Here is a 14,040-nt window from a genome sequence, read left to right as displayed (position 1 = left end):
CTGCAGTCCGCCTGTGCCTCCCTCGACCCGCACTCGTACCCCACAAATGACAACATAAATAATTTTCCACCCGTTACATCAATTATTAGTGGGTCACCCGTCGGATGCCCGCCTGCGTGCAGGACTCTGCCTTAACTGTTCCCTGCTGGTGGAACGACCTGCCCAACTCTATCCGAGCAGCTGAGTCTTTAGCCATCTTCAAGAAACAGCTAAAGCCACATCTCTTCCATCTACACTTAACCCTTTAACACTAGCACTCTCTATTCTATTTCTATTCTATCTACATGTTTTCTTTTTATTTATTCTAAAAAATAATACGACACTGACCCTCTAATACTATCTCTCTCTATTCTATTTCTAGTACATCTACTTTTCATTATTTGTATTATTAAAAGAAATAAAGAAAAAAAAACTTGCATCTACTGTGTTAAACAAATTGCTCAGCCAAATTTGATGTGCAATTAATATGCGATTAATTAGATTAATGAATTGCTACATCGTGCGATTAATTAGATTAAAAATGTAATCGATGGACATCCCTAATATATATAAAATTGAAACTGAAGTAGATATTATCCCTACTGATTATGTGTAAAAACCCATGAAGAGGGTGGCAGCAAAATTTGCCTGAGATTTGGGTTACTTCAGCTGGGTTGTCCCATGAACAAGAACAAAAAACAACAACAACAAAAAAAAAAACAAAGCCTGATTTCATCTCGCTGATAAATTCCAGACAGAGAGTTGTAGTGTTTGTGCTGTGCCTGTTCATCCAGTGCAGTGTTTAAAATGCATTACATTACCCTGACAGTGCTTTATAATAAAATGCCAACCCATATTCAATGAATAGAGCTATTATTCCAGAAAAAAAGTGTTTTTAATTTTAGCACCCTGGATTCCTAACTGTCTGGTGCACTGTTGTTTTTCTCAACCCCCTTTTAAATGAGTGACAGAAAAAGGCTTTCATGTATGCCACACCTTGTTAAATTCTCCAGAACCCAAGTATTTTAAAAGCAGACTCCACATCCATACCTGACTTAACATGTAATTTATGGGACCAGTGGCACTTGAATGCTACCCCACGTCAGCGTGGTGGCGTTGGTGGCTGACAGCACGGGGGTCTGTGCCAGACCTGAACACAGCGCTGAGGAAAAGAGAGCTTTCAGTCGCAGGGATTACACACTCGCTTGATTTGCTCTGGAATAATGACACAGTGGCAACAGAGTCTGCCAGCTCTGTGGTCACACAAACGTAATTATATAAATATCCAGGATGATGATTACCCCAACTGTGTGGGGTAATGTGCTGGCCTTTAAATAGGGTCTGATGATAAGGAAAGGTGCAGACCAGTGGGGATGCACTCCTACGAGGACCATATTATCAAGGTAGACACAAAGATAGTCTGAAATAACTAAAAACTGATCTGAACGGCACTCTGGAATTAACATCTCAGGGTCTGTTCCAAAATCTAGTGAGTTGCCTACAGAGGCAACATTTTAAGTGCTCTCCTGACATTAAGACTATAACTTTTATGGAAAAGGCAATCCAGTAAAATGCTCTGAAAGAAGTTCAGTGCAAAAAACCTATCCAAGCTGGATAAACAAAGCAAACACAATGTTTATTAAAAATATAGATATACATACATACATTATATATATATATATATATATATATATATACACAAATATACATATACAAATATACACATACATATATATACATATACATATACATATACATATACATATATATATATACACATATATATACATATACAAATATACACATACACACACACATATATATATATATATATATATATATATATATATATATACTTAGTGGAATAGTTCACCAAAAAATGAAAATTTGCTGAAAATTTTCCTCACCATCAGGCCATTCAAGATGTAGCTGAGTTTTTGTCTTCATCAGCGAACACTGCTCTGAGGGTGCAGTTCATTTGAATAAGTTTGAACACTGCCATCCGCTGCTGAAAGGTGGGTCTCAGTCCACTTCCAAATGAACTCTGGTGCGGTTTGATTGAAATATGAATGCTGCATGGACCAAATACATCTAAACTAACCAAAAACAGGTCGTGAAGTCACAAGAATCGACCCTAAAAAGGACGGAATGATCAAGCATACCTGTTTTTTCTCATCATCGTCACAATGTTGTCCATTACAGTTCAGTACAGGAGTTGGAACCGCAGCAGCCGATCTTCATTTGCGTGCAATGGAAAAATTCCTACCACTGTTTTGTCTCTTTTACACATTTTCTAAGCTCTTTGTAAGTTCTCAGCTGGGAAAAATACCATTGTATATTGGGGGCAGTTGTGGTCTAATGGTTAGAGAGTCTGACTTGTAACCCAATGGTCGCGGGTACCGACAGGGATTGTAGGTGGGGGGAGTGAATGTACAGCGCTCTCTTCCACCCTCAATACCACGACGACTGAGGTGCCTTTGAGCAAGGCACCGATCCATCAACTGCTCACTGCAGCAAAAATGGCTGTCCACTATGTGTTTTCACTACTCACTGCTCACTGCTGTGTGTTTGCACTTGGATGGGATAAATACAGACCATAAATTCCGATTATGAGACACTTGGCCACATGTGACATCACATATATAAGCATGTGCATGTGTATGTATGAGAACGAGCACATTAGCCCAGCACATAGCACAATGTTCGTAAGTACTGTCACAAAATATACATAAAAAGCCCTTTTTTTTTTTTTGGTGTTTAGGTTCATTGTTATAAATGCCAGTGTAAACGCAAAGCAAACCAGGACTAAATGTAAAAATGATTTCTCTCGATATGGGGACAGGAGAGCTGTCAATCAATAAATTGGGGAAAAAAAGTAACTTGTGTTACTTATTTGAAAAAGTAACTCCGATATTCTCTTGTAAATTAAGAAGTAATGCGTTACTTTACTACTTACTTGAAAAAAGTAATCTGATTACGTAACTCGCGTTACTTGTAATGCGTTACCCCAACACTGCATATATTATTGGTTCATAAACACATACTGCCACTTAAACTTGTATGCTAAAATATAAAATAACAAAATAAACTGAACTAATACCTGGCCCTAGGTCAGCGGTAGGCAAGTTCGGTCCTAGAGAGCCGCAGTCCTGCAGAGTTCAGCTCCAACCCTGAAAACAAAACTCCCCTGCCTATAGCCTTAGTAATCCTGAAGACATTGATTAGCTTGTTCAGGTGTGTTTGATTAGGGTTGGAGCTGAACTCTGCAGGACTGCGGCTCTCTAGGACCGAACTTGCCTACCCCTGGTCTAGACCAAAAGAACCAAGCGAACCGAGCTACAAGTGTGAACACACCCTTACTTACTCACATATTAGCTGGCAACGTATATAACAGCATGACCTCATATATGCATATGAAACTCATACACATCAAAAATTGTGGACATTATTTCAAACCAGTTATTTATGAGGTTACATTTATACAACATTTTGGAACAGAACTTTTGTTGTTAAACAACATTAGTGCTGAACAACTAAACAAACAAACAAAAAAAAAAGAGAAAGACACACAAAATTGCCAATGCATAGATTTTGCAAGATTAAAATCCCTTGAATGCATATATAATTATAATGGCAAGTTCCATGCATTCCAGAAAGAATTTCCAACTTTTCCTACTTGGAAAAGTGCTGCTGTATACAGGTGCATCTCAATAAATTAGAATGTCGTGGAAAAGTTCATTTATTTCAGTGATGCCTTGACCCCAGCCTCAGTCCATTCCTTGTGAAGTTCACTCAAATTCTTGAATCGATTTTGCTTGACAATCCTCATAAGGCTGCGGTTCTCTCGGTTGGTTGTGCATCTTTTTCTTCCACACTTTTTCCTTCCACTCAACTTTCTGTTAACATGCTTGGATACAGCACTCTGTGAACAGCCAGCTTCTTTGGCAATGAATGTTTGTGGCTTACCCTCCTTGTGAAGGGTGTCAATGATTGTCTTCTGGACAACTGTCAGATCAGCAGTCTTCCCCATGATTGTGTAGCCTAGTGAACCAAACTGAGAGACCATTTTGAAGGCTCAGGAAACCTTTGCAGGTGTTTTGAGTTGATTAGCTGATTGGCATGTCACCATATTCTAATTTGTTGAGATAGTGAATTGGTGGGTTTTGTTAAATGCGAGCCAAAATCATCACAATTAAAAGAACCAAAGACTTAAACTACTTCAGTCTGAGTGCATTGAATTTATTTAATACATGAGTTTCACAATTTGAGTTGAATTACTGAAATAAATGAACTTTTCCACGACATTCTAATTTATTGAGATGCACCTGCATATGTCACATTGAAATCCAAATTGAAAAACAACTCAGCCACCAAGATGTGTAAAGTTAATAATACAGAGGGTACAGGAAAGAATCATCACCCTTTAAAATAATTACATTTTGTTGCTTTGCAGCCTGAAATGAAGCAAATAAAATGAATCAATGAGTCAAAGTTTTTACATCAAAATATAATAGCAAGCATTTGCTGAACCAGAGGTGTAAATCACAGTGAATTATCCTAATTGTAAGCAATCTTGCACCTGCAAATATTAGCATTGCATCATCATCCATCAACCACAGTTTGGTTGTTAGGAAATGTTTTTGTTGACAATCAAACACCTGCAGAGCAAATCCATTTTGTTTCTTTATACACAATCATCCAAGCATCGAGCAATGCAATGCATTTATGATCCAAAGTGGGAGACATCAAGTAGAAATACCCCACCTCTGACCTTGAAATAATTGCAGCACGATTATAACTTCCAAACTCATCAGTAGGAACTTCCCAGGAGGCAGCATTACAGCAAAGTTAATGGATAGAGAACATTGTGTAACGAGGCATCAGGTCAAGCCCCAGCTGAGCCTGAACCTGGAAGTCAGTAATTTTCCAGAAAACCCAACCCTGGCTCCTTTGCACAAAAGCTACACACCACTGATTAAGGAAACCACACACTCTGTGACATACACTCCAGCTGCCATATTTTGGTCATGGCAAAATCTATCTTTAGCATTGTTTGTAAAAATAAGGCCAATGTGTTGAAGTGCTGATTATTTTATTTTGTCCTCAACTCGTCCCCTCAAGGCTGTTGAGTTTAACGGCACATAGCTTAGCACGAGAGTAAGGTCACAGGACAGGATTCCAGTAAGAGCGGGAAAGAGAAAAAAGGCTCCGCTGGATAATGCGTAGAGGATTCAAGATGTCAAGTCGCAGAGATCCGTGTTGGAAGAAAACAGAGGTTTGCCGGATCAAGAATGATGTAACCTAAATAATATTAACAAAAAGAAGAAGTGACTCATATTTTTGAGTATTTATCAAAAAAATAAAAATAATAAAAAATTATCATACACAAACAGTTGCAGTAAAACTGATTCTTATGGTTTCAAGGATAACGAAAATTCTGCTGTAATGTAATGTAATGTAATGTCATGTTGCTCCAAACCTTTCTTCTCTGAAACACAAAATCTGAATTTTTTAATTGTTGGATAATAAACTTGGATTATAGTTCACAAGTAGTATGGGCTATTTTATGACAATATGATGCTTTGTGTCCTTTGCGAAGCTTGAACGTTCTGGTCTTCATTCGCTGTAATTACATAGAAATAGGGTATGAGGAAAAAAATAATTTTTTTTCCATTTATGTTCCTTTTTATGTTCTGCAGAAGAAAGTCATATGCTTTTGGAACGACATGAGGGTGAATAAATGATGACCAAATATTAATTTCAAGTGAACTATTCCTTTAAACTTCAAACATCTTAATATGTGTATGTGATATAAGTTGTCTTTGAAGGCCTATTTCAAATTCTCAACATGATGCACTAAAATTAAGACGAGAAATCATACTGATCTGAAAGCAATTGTTGAAACTGGGCTGCACAGCCTGACATGATGCAACATGCATTATTATTACTTTGCATAACTATGTTACTGAAACGCATGCCATAAATTTGGCATTAACAAGATTGGTACGGTCAATAAATAAATATATGGAAAATGGTTGGACTGAGAAGTTTCTCGGAGAGCAGATGTGGAGCGACAGATGCTATGTGGCTCTTTTAGCACACTAGATGTTCAGCCAGTAAAATATGTGCACGCTGAAAACACTGTGGTTCTAAATCAACTCCTGAGAAGCTAAAATGCATTTATTTAATAAAGAGAGCTCATGGTACATTAGAGAGACTGTATGCTACAGTCATAAATCACCCAACGTGGCCCTTTGTAGCTCATAACCTATTTCAGGAGGTATGACATCACGTTTCCATTTACTACATAAGCTGAGCAGTAAACTGCAGGCAATAAAGTGACACAGAATGCGACTTCTTGTAGTACAAATCCTTGAGCTGCCACAAAAATGAATGTATCATGCAAAATCCTCAAAATGAAGCATTCATAGGCGATTTGGCAATCCTACTGTGTTTTATTACAAATGCTGATGAATCTCAGCAAACTTTGATTGACTTCCAAGAAAAATGAGTTGTGCATTTTCTCAAACACCGTTTTGAAGTGGCATTTCATCCCAGGATCTGTTTCCTGTATGAGTCCCCTGGTAAGTTTTGAAAGTTTTGATGACCATGCTAATGCTAGGTAGGTGGGTGGATGCTGGAGGCAGGTCTGAACTCTGCGACGTACTGTGCACTATTTCATGATTAGAGACCACTGTTCTTAGAGGATAAGGTCACGTTAAGAGGATTAAGAGGATCTGACATGTCTGCTATGTCTATTACTGATACATACCGTACTGTACTTAATATTTAGATAATGACTGGACAATACAAAGTTTAAAAAAGGTTAAAAACCAGAGATTTCTTATATTTTGTTATTTTTTGACTGTGTATATATATATATATATATATATATATATATGCGTGTGTGTTTGTATATTACATTACAACTTTACATGATGCAAATGCAATCAGAAAGAAAGGAAGGACAATTTTGCTACGAGATTCATACATAGGCCTGTAAGCATTTTGTATTTGTCGACCAAACTAATTTCAAACATGTAGGCATGAACATTTAGATCAAGTATGTATTTAACATTATGAGAAAGCTTGATCTTGACTTGTAGTGTACATCATAAAGCTTATGTAAATCTTCAGAACTAGAGTAAGGTCACAAGACCTCACAGGAAAAATCTTCAAACAAAAGCACTGTATAATGCATCCTAGGGGAAATATAATGGAAACAAACTATTAAAATTAAAACGAATAAAAATGAGGACCATCTATTTTGGCCTCTACGCAGATCCTTGGTTCACCTACATCTTCCCTTCCCAGATGAACAGATTGGGTGTTGCATCGCTAACATTCTCGTTAGGTTTTATGACTCTTTGGACACCTGAGAGGGAAATTTAAACAGACCATTACATCTCTACAGAGCCAAAAAGAGTATTAATCTGATAATTATCTCACCCTGTTGCATGGTTGTTCATGACACTGACATCTAAATCCACTGCGAATGCCCTTGGGAGAGGTGAACGACACCCTGATTGGTGAATCCAGCACTTGGCTTTCACAGCTGTGGACTAAGAACGTACTGGCAGGAATTCAGTGTTCCTTTCATCTCCTCAGTGTGTAATTTGCCAATTCCTTACACGTGGAATAACAGACTGTGTCATCCGCCTGGCGGCCTGTGCTTATGGACAGGAAAGCCCAGAGATGCGTGCTGTGGATACAGAGAGACTCATCTTAGCTCGATCTGAGTTACCCAGCGAAAGAACCCAGATAAGGCACCCAGACTGCAGTCAAACTCCCAAACAGCACAAGCACAATATCAGCTAATGAAACCACAATTCTGAACTTTGGTGTCCTCTTTTTTTTCCCTCAAAATTGCTCACTTAAAGGAAAATTGATCCTTTAAGTGGGCACTTAAAGGATCAATTGAAAGTGAACTTATTCAATTGGGGCATCATTGAAAATTTCAATGATGAAAATTGTGTCATCATTTACTCACCCTCATGTTGTTGAAACCTCTGTCATTTTATTTCTTCTGTGGAGGACACAAGATGAATGTAAAAGAATATCTTGGATGTAGTTTTTCAAACACTAAAAATGTGAATGGAAACTGGGCCTGTCAAAGTCAAAATGACAACAGACAAAAACAACATAAAAGTAGTCCATACTACTTGAGCACTATATTCCAAGCCTTCTAAAGGCATATGATAGCTTTGTGCGAGAAAAAGAGCAAAATGAAAGCCATTATTTGAACAGTCACTGATGCCAAACAGCATTGGTTCTTGTGTGTTTAATGACAAAATATCATATCATTTTGGACTTGAGAGCTACAACCTAAATCAAAGGTGAATAAATAATGGGAGGATTTCCATGTTTGGGTGAACGTAGTCATTTGTTTGGTTAATAATCTCTTTGTCAGATGGAAATTTTATTGCTCAGAGGTTGCTCGTTCGTCTTAGATTGCTTGGGACACTTAATTGGAGCTTCATTTTATGATCTTGGTCTCAGATGCATTTCCTTAAAAAGGATAAATGAAAATAGAAATGAATGAGATGACCATTATTACATAGTAAGAGTACAGAATTGTAAAATTAACATTGACAGTACAGCTCAGATAATTTGTCCTAGGTAAAATTCAGTGTTGAAATTCATACTGAACTCATGAAGACATGAAAGTCGGAAAGCAGAGAATCATTTGAGAAAGGGATCTCATGTGTGATTTTCTTTCCTGTGGGAGAATGTGCTTTGGCGGGTATACAGTATGAAATGCTCACAGAGAAGTTTAACATGTTGGTTAGAAATGACTTTGATGAATTTGAGTGGAGTGGAAATGTTAACTGAGCTTGTTGGTTTGGGTTCTCGGGTCAGGAATTCATCCAAATAAGAGAAGAAAAATGAATGTGAGATAGACTGAGCGCACTTTTATCCCAGCACCGGTTCATAACATGGCCGCAATTAGAATCCCAAATATCCTGGGATAATGGCTAAGCAAATCGTTCCCAGGCATGCCTGCTCAGTTTAGGGAAGACAGGGATCCGTGGGGTAAATAATCCGATTTTGCTTCCTTTATCTTCGTGATGCAGTGGAAAGACGGAGGCCTTTGAGATGCCATGTCTTTTTGTCACAACCTTTTGTATGTACTTTGCAGCCTGCAGACTCGGCTTTAGACGCATCCCGTTTCCAAGAGTTTATTGGCAGAGTTGCAGAGCCTCGAATAAGCCTGCTGCTTACACATCCTACCCCTGTTTTCCATTTTCTACCATTTTTCCCAGTGTTTATCCGGGGCTGGGCCGTTCTGGATCAGATATCAGGGATAGTTCTCCAGTGTTGCTGCGGAAGTTCATGAAAAACACAGAAAAAAGGCATAGTTTAACTTAAATAACAATGTAAAAACATAAAGAAAAGAATGATTGTAATGTTCAGGATCCTGCGCCATCCTGGTTCAGAATACTCTTCCATTTTGTTGTATGTGTGTGTGCATTTTCAATGTCTTCAACTTTAAGCTTCTGCCAGATCTCTTTACAAAGACAACTTGTTTATCTGGAATGGCATGGCGAGTACGTTCAGACGCACTCATTGTTCAGTATTCTCTGTGTTGACATGTGCTGGGATAAAAAATGGCATAGTTGAGTCGGTGCCCTTAATATCTTTAGGAATACCAACTGACTTGCCAGTTCTACAGGTATGCAATGCTATTTGGGTGAACAGTGAGGGAAAAGCCTTATAAATCTCTGAGACATGAGAAGCATAGCTCTCACAGCACTGATAATTGTCTTTACTGAGGTCTAGTGCTAGAAACTGCTCTTGGCGAAGGGTTATTGTGGATTTCACAAGACAAACCTTGGGCAGATGTTTGAAAAATCCGTTGTCAGGTCATTTGTCATCATCTGGAAGAGATTTATTGTCTTTAAAACATAGCTACTTATTATTTATACAACAGTTAGTTCCGGTCCTCAAATTTTATTGGCCAAAAGTTCTGGTTTGTATCACTCTGCTTGCTTTATTTGGGGTTCCAGACAGACTGTGCAAATAATCGAATGTGATTTTCATGCACATCTCGTCAGTAAAGCTGGTTCTGTGATTAGTAGTACATTTCCAGAACGTGCTTTCAGATGGAGCGGCATTTACTACACAGAGCCGTAGTTCACTGACAAGCTACGCAATATCGCGTTAAAAATCGCAGGCGATTCATTGCCGATTTTGAACGCGATATTGCGTAGCTTGTCAGTGATCTACGGCGCTGTGTAGTAATTGCCGCTCCATCTGAACGCAGACTTAACACAGCCATATGCTCCATCAAGGGGACTTAGGTCCGCTGACCATTCATTGTTAGTTGTCCCTCGTGTAAGGCTGAAGAGCAGGGGTGACCACGCGTTTGCAGTGGCGGGCCCTAGACTTTGGAATAATTTGCCTTTACATGTTAGAAAGGCCCAAACACTTACTGTTTTTAAGTCTAGCTTAAAAACTTATAGTATGGTGTTTAACACTGTGTGAGAGCTGCTATTTTATTTTACATTATTCTATAATATTTCATCATATTTTTAACTTTGTTATTCTATTTTTCATATTGCCTTATTCATGCTTGTATAGCACTTTGGTAAACACATGTTGTTTCAAAAAAAATGCTTTATAAATAAACATTGACTTTGACTTTGATTTAAATCACTTAACCGAAACATTCAGGAATATCTGTATGAGTATTATAGTGAATAGTTTACTCAACCGATTAGATCAAAAACACTTATTAATTTCGAAACAAGTGACTGTCTTTGATTGAGTCATTTAAATCACTTAAAGGTGACATATCATGAAAATCTGACTTTTCCAGGTTTTAAGTGCTATAATCAGGTCCCTGGTGCATCTACCAACCAGAGGAGACAACAGAGCAGTGGATTTATTGATTTATTTACTGTATATTGCTGCTGCCACACAGATCTAAAATAAACAAGCAATTTATTTCCCAGCTGTTTACCTTTACAGACATAACCGACGGTTTTTGTAACTCGTGTGTTTTTAACGTAAACTTGTGTGTGAATGAGAACTTAGATTAGTACTCACATGCTGTGACAGCAGCTTTCTGTCCATGTGCTTCGGATGTGTGCGCTCAGAAAACCTTATATCTGAAGTTTAAACTCGTGTGGTTTAAAATGCATGATTTCAGCGCGATAACCATGATAATCAGAACCAAAACAGATGTTTTTAACAGCTCCGAGCTGTAATTGCGCAGCTCTATTCTGGAAAATGGGGTGGGGAGCAGCTGCTCATTTGCATTTTGACCTGAAACTTCACAGACACATTCTGGGGACACCAGAGACTTATATTATATATTGTAAAAAGGGGCATCATATGTCACCTTTAACTAAATCATTCAGGAATATCTGTATGAGCGTAATACTGAATCATTCACTCAACTGATTAGTTCAAAAACACATTAATTTCGAAACAAGTGACTGTCTTTGATTGAGTCATTTAAATCACTTAACCAATTGATTCAGGAATATCTTTATGAGTGAAATATTAAATCATTCACTTAACTGATTAGTTAACACTAATTCATTCCAAAACAAGTGACTGGTCTTTATGAATGAGTCATTTACTCAACCGATGTGGTCAAGAGCACCAGTTCATTCAGGAACAAAACAGGCGAGTCACCTAATCATTAACTCAATTGATTTTACACTTTTAAACCCCTACTTATTCTGCCTTTTCTGAAATTCAGACATAGCTCCATGTTTTGTGTGGAGCTATGTGCCCACGTCAGTGTTGCGTGTCTTCTATTTCATGCCAATTGCCAGCTGAAAGCATGAAATGAGGTCTAATACTCATCCTGACCCCAATCTCAGTTACAGAGGACAGAGTCTCAGGCTCTTCTCAGACCCTGCGTCTCTGCGCTGGTAAATTCAGTCTGATGCCTGCTGCTGCATTGACCTTCTGACCTTCTGAGTCATAAGGCCTTCCAGCTGCTACTGGCTTCTATTTCAGCGCCCCGTGGACCTCAGATCCATTTACACCTGCTACAACCCACTGCAACTTTTCCACTGCATCTGCGGACTTCTCTGTTTACACACACATTCACACACATGCTACACGTAAAAGCAGACACACACAAACACATAGGCTTTTGTCACATAGAATAAGGGAGACCGGGGCTAATTGTGACTTTTTTCCCTAACAATTTGGTTTACTGTTTAAATCAGCCTAAAAGCAATATACTATTAATTGATATAAATATAATAAAAAAATATATACTGTTTAATTGCATCTTTCCCATTGTGACAACTTGCCCCATAAGCTGAGACAACATATTTTTCACAAAAGGTCAAAATGTCAAAAGAAGTCTCTTAAACTCACTAATGCTGCATTTTTTTAATAAAAAAAAAAAACTGAAATATTGTGAAATATTATTACAATTTAAAATTATATTTTATATTATAATATATTTAAAATGTAATTTATTCCTGTGATGCAAAGCTGCATTTTCAGCATCACTATAGTCTTCTGTGTCACATGATCCTTCACAAATAATTCGAATTTGCTGCTCAAAAAAATTAAATAAAAAAAACATTATTATTGATGTTGAATACATTTGAAACGGTGATTTCAGGATTAATAGAAAGTTCAAAACAACAGCATTTATTTGAAATAGAAATATTCTGTAACATTATAAATGTATTTACTGTTACTTTTAATCAATTTAATGCATCCTTGCTAAATAAAAATATTAAACAACAAAAAAATCTATTAGCAAAAACTAATACGTGTCTATACAGAAACTTGCTAAAGGGGCTAAAGGGGACACCAATTTTATTTACATTTTTTTTAGATAAACAAATTTGTAAAGCTGCACCAATAATTACGTGGTCCTACCTCCTGCCTGATCGTAACCCTTCATTTTAATGTTTTGTTCCTCTGAAATTGTCCTTTTTTTTTTTATCTGCCATCTCTCGCTAGCTATAGTTGACCTGCTAATATCCGTCCTGTGATTCACTGAGCGCTCTCTTCTCCCTATCATTACTAGACATTACTATATCATTACTACTGCTGATTGGCTGCGAGTTTGTTTTGGGACTCGGTCCGACACAGTGGTCAAATGTGTGTTTTTTCTTTCAAAAATCGCTTAGTGCGCCTTTAATGTTTTAAAATAAGCAGAATGACAGTTTAAATGAAAATGGTATATCCCTATTATTTTCTTAGTACATAATACTACGGAGCACCATTGGAGAGTACAGCAATTTGTCAGGGTTCTCCAACCTCTATGACAAATTTTCTAGTCAACTGATTTTAGAGTAATTACACACTTGGCCCAGAGAGTAAAAAACACTAGGTAAATTCATTCTTATGCATGATGAATGTGTTTCCTATTAAATAGGAGTCAAACGCCAAGCAAAAAGCATACAGATGATTCAAATAAACCCTGTGTTGGTTCCAAGATGATATTTAATGTCCTTTGGGAGAAATGTGATTATATTGTAATAGAATGTCTGATTCACAGACCCCAACAAAACAAAGGTTTTATGTGAGAACGCAGAAGAAAGAGTTTAGAGGTCTTCCAAAAAGCCTTGGGGAAGTTGAATAACCCGTCAGACTCACCTCACACTGTGTGACATTCAGTCATATCCCAAAAGCTTTTGGTACAAGTGAGAACAAAACACAGGCAGAACCGTTGACCTGGGAACGTAGCAAATGACGAATGAATCAACAACCACAAATGTCCAAATGCATCATTGTATTGGTCCCTGAGTGGGACAACAAATTCTGTGTTTTAGCTCCGCATGAATCGCATCATGTTTGATGGATAATGAGGACCTAGCCTGTCAATGAAGTCACTCACTTTGACAAGAATGCTAACGGTGATGACCCTACTCAAAACATTAGTTTATGGACAAGCATAAATTTCTATTCAACTCCAGTCTAACTGCTTAAAGGGATAGTTCACCCAAAAATTAAAATTTGATGTTTATCTGCTTACCCCCAGGGCATCCAAGATGTGACTTTGTTTCTTCAGTAGAACACAAATGAAGATTTTTAACTCAAACCGTTGCAGTCTATCAGTCTTATAACGGCAGTCAA

Source organism: Sinocyclocheilus anshuiensis, unplaced genomic scaffold, assembly GCF_001515605.1.
Source record: "Sinocyclocheilus anshuiensis isolate Anshui unplaced genomic scaffold, SAMN03320099.WGS_v1.1 scaffold777, whole genome shotgun sequence".
In the NCBI taxonomy this organism is placed as follows: Eukaryota; Metazoa; Chordata; class Actinopteri; order Cypriniformes; family Cyprinidae; genus Sinocyclocheilus; species Sinocyclocheilus anshuiensis.
This window is presented reverse-complemented; position numbering follows the sequence as displayed.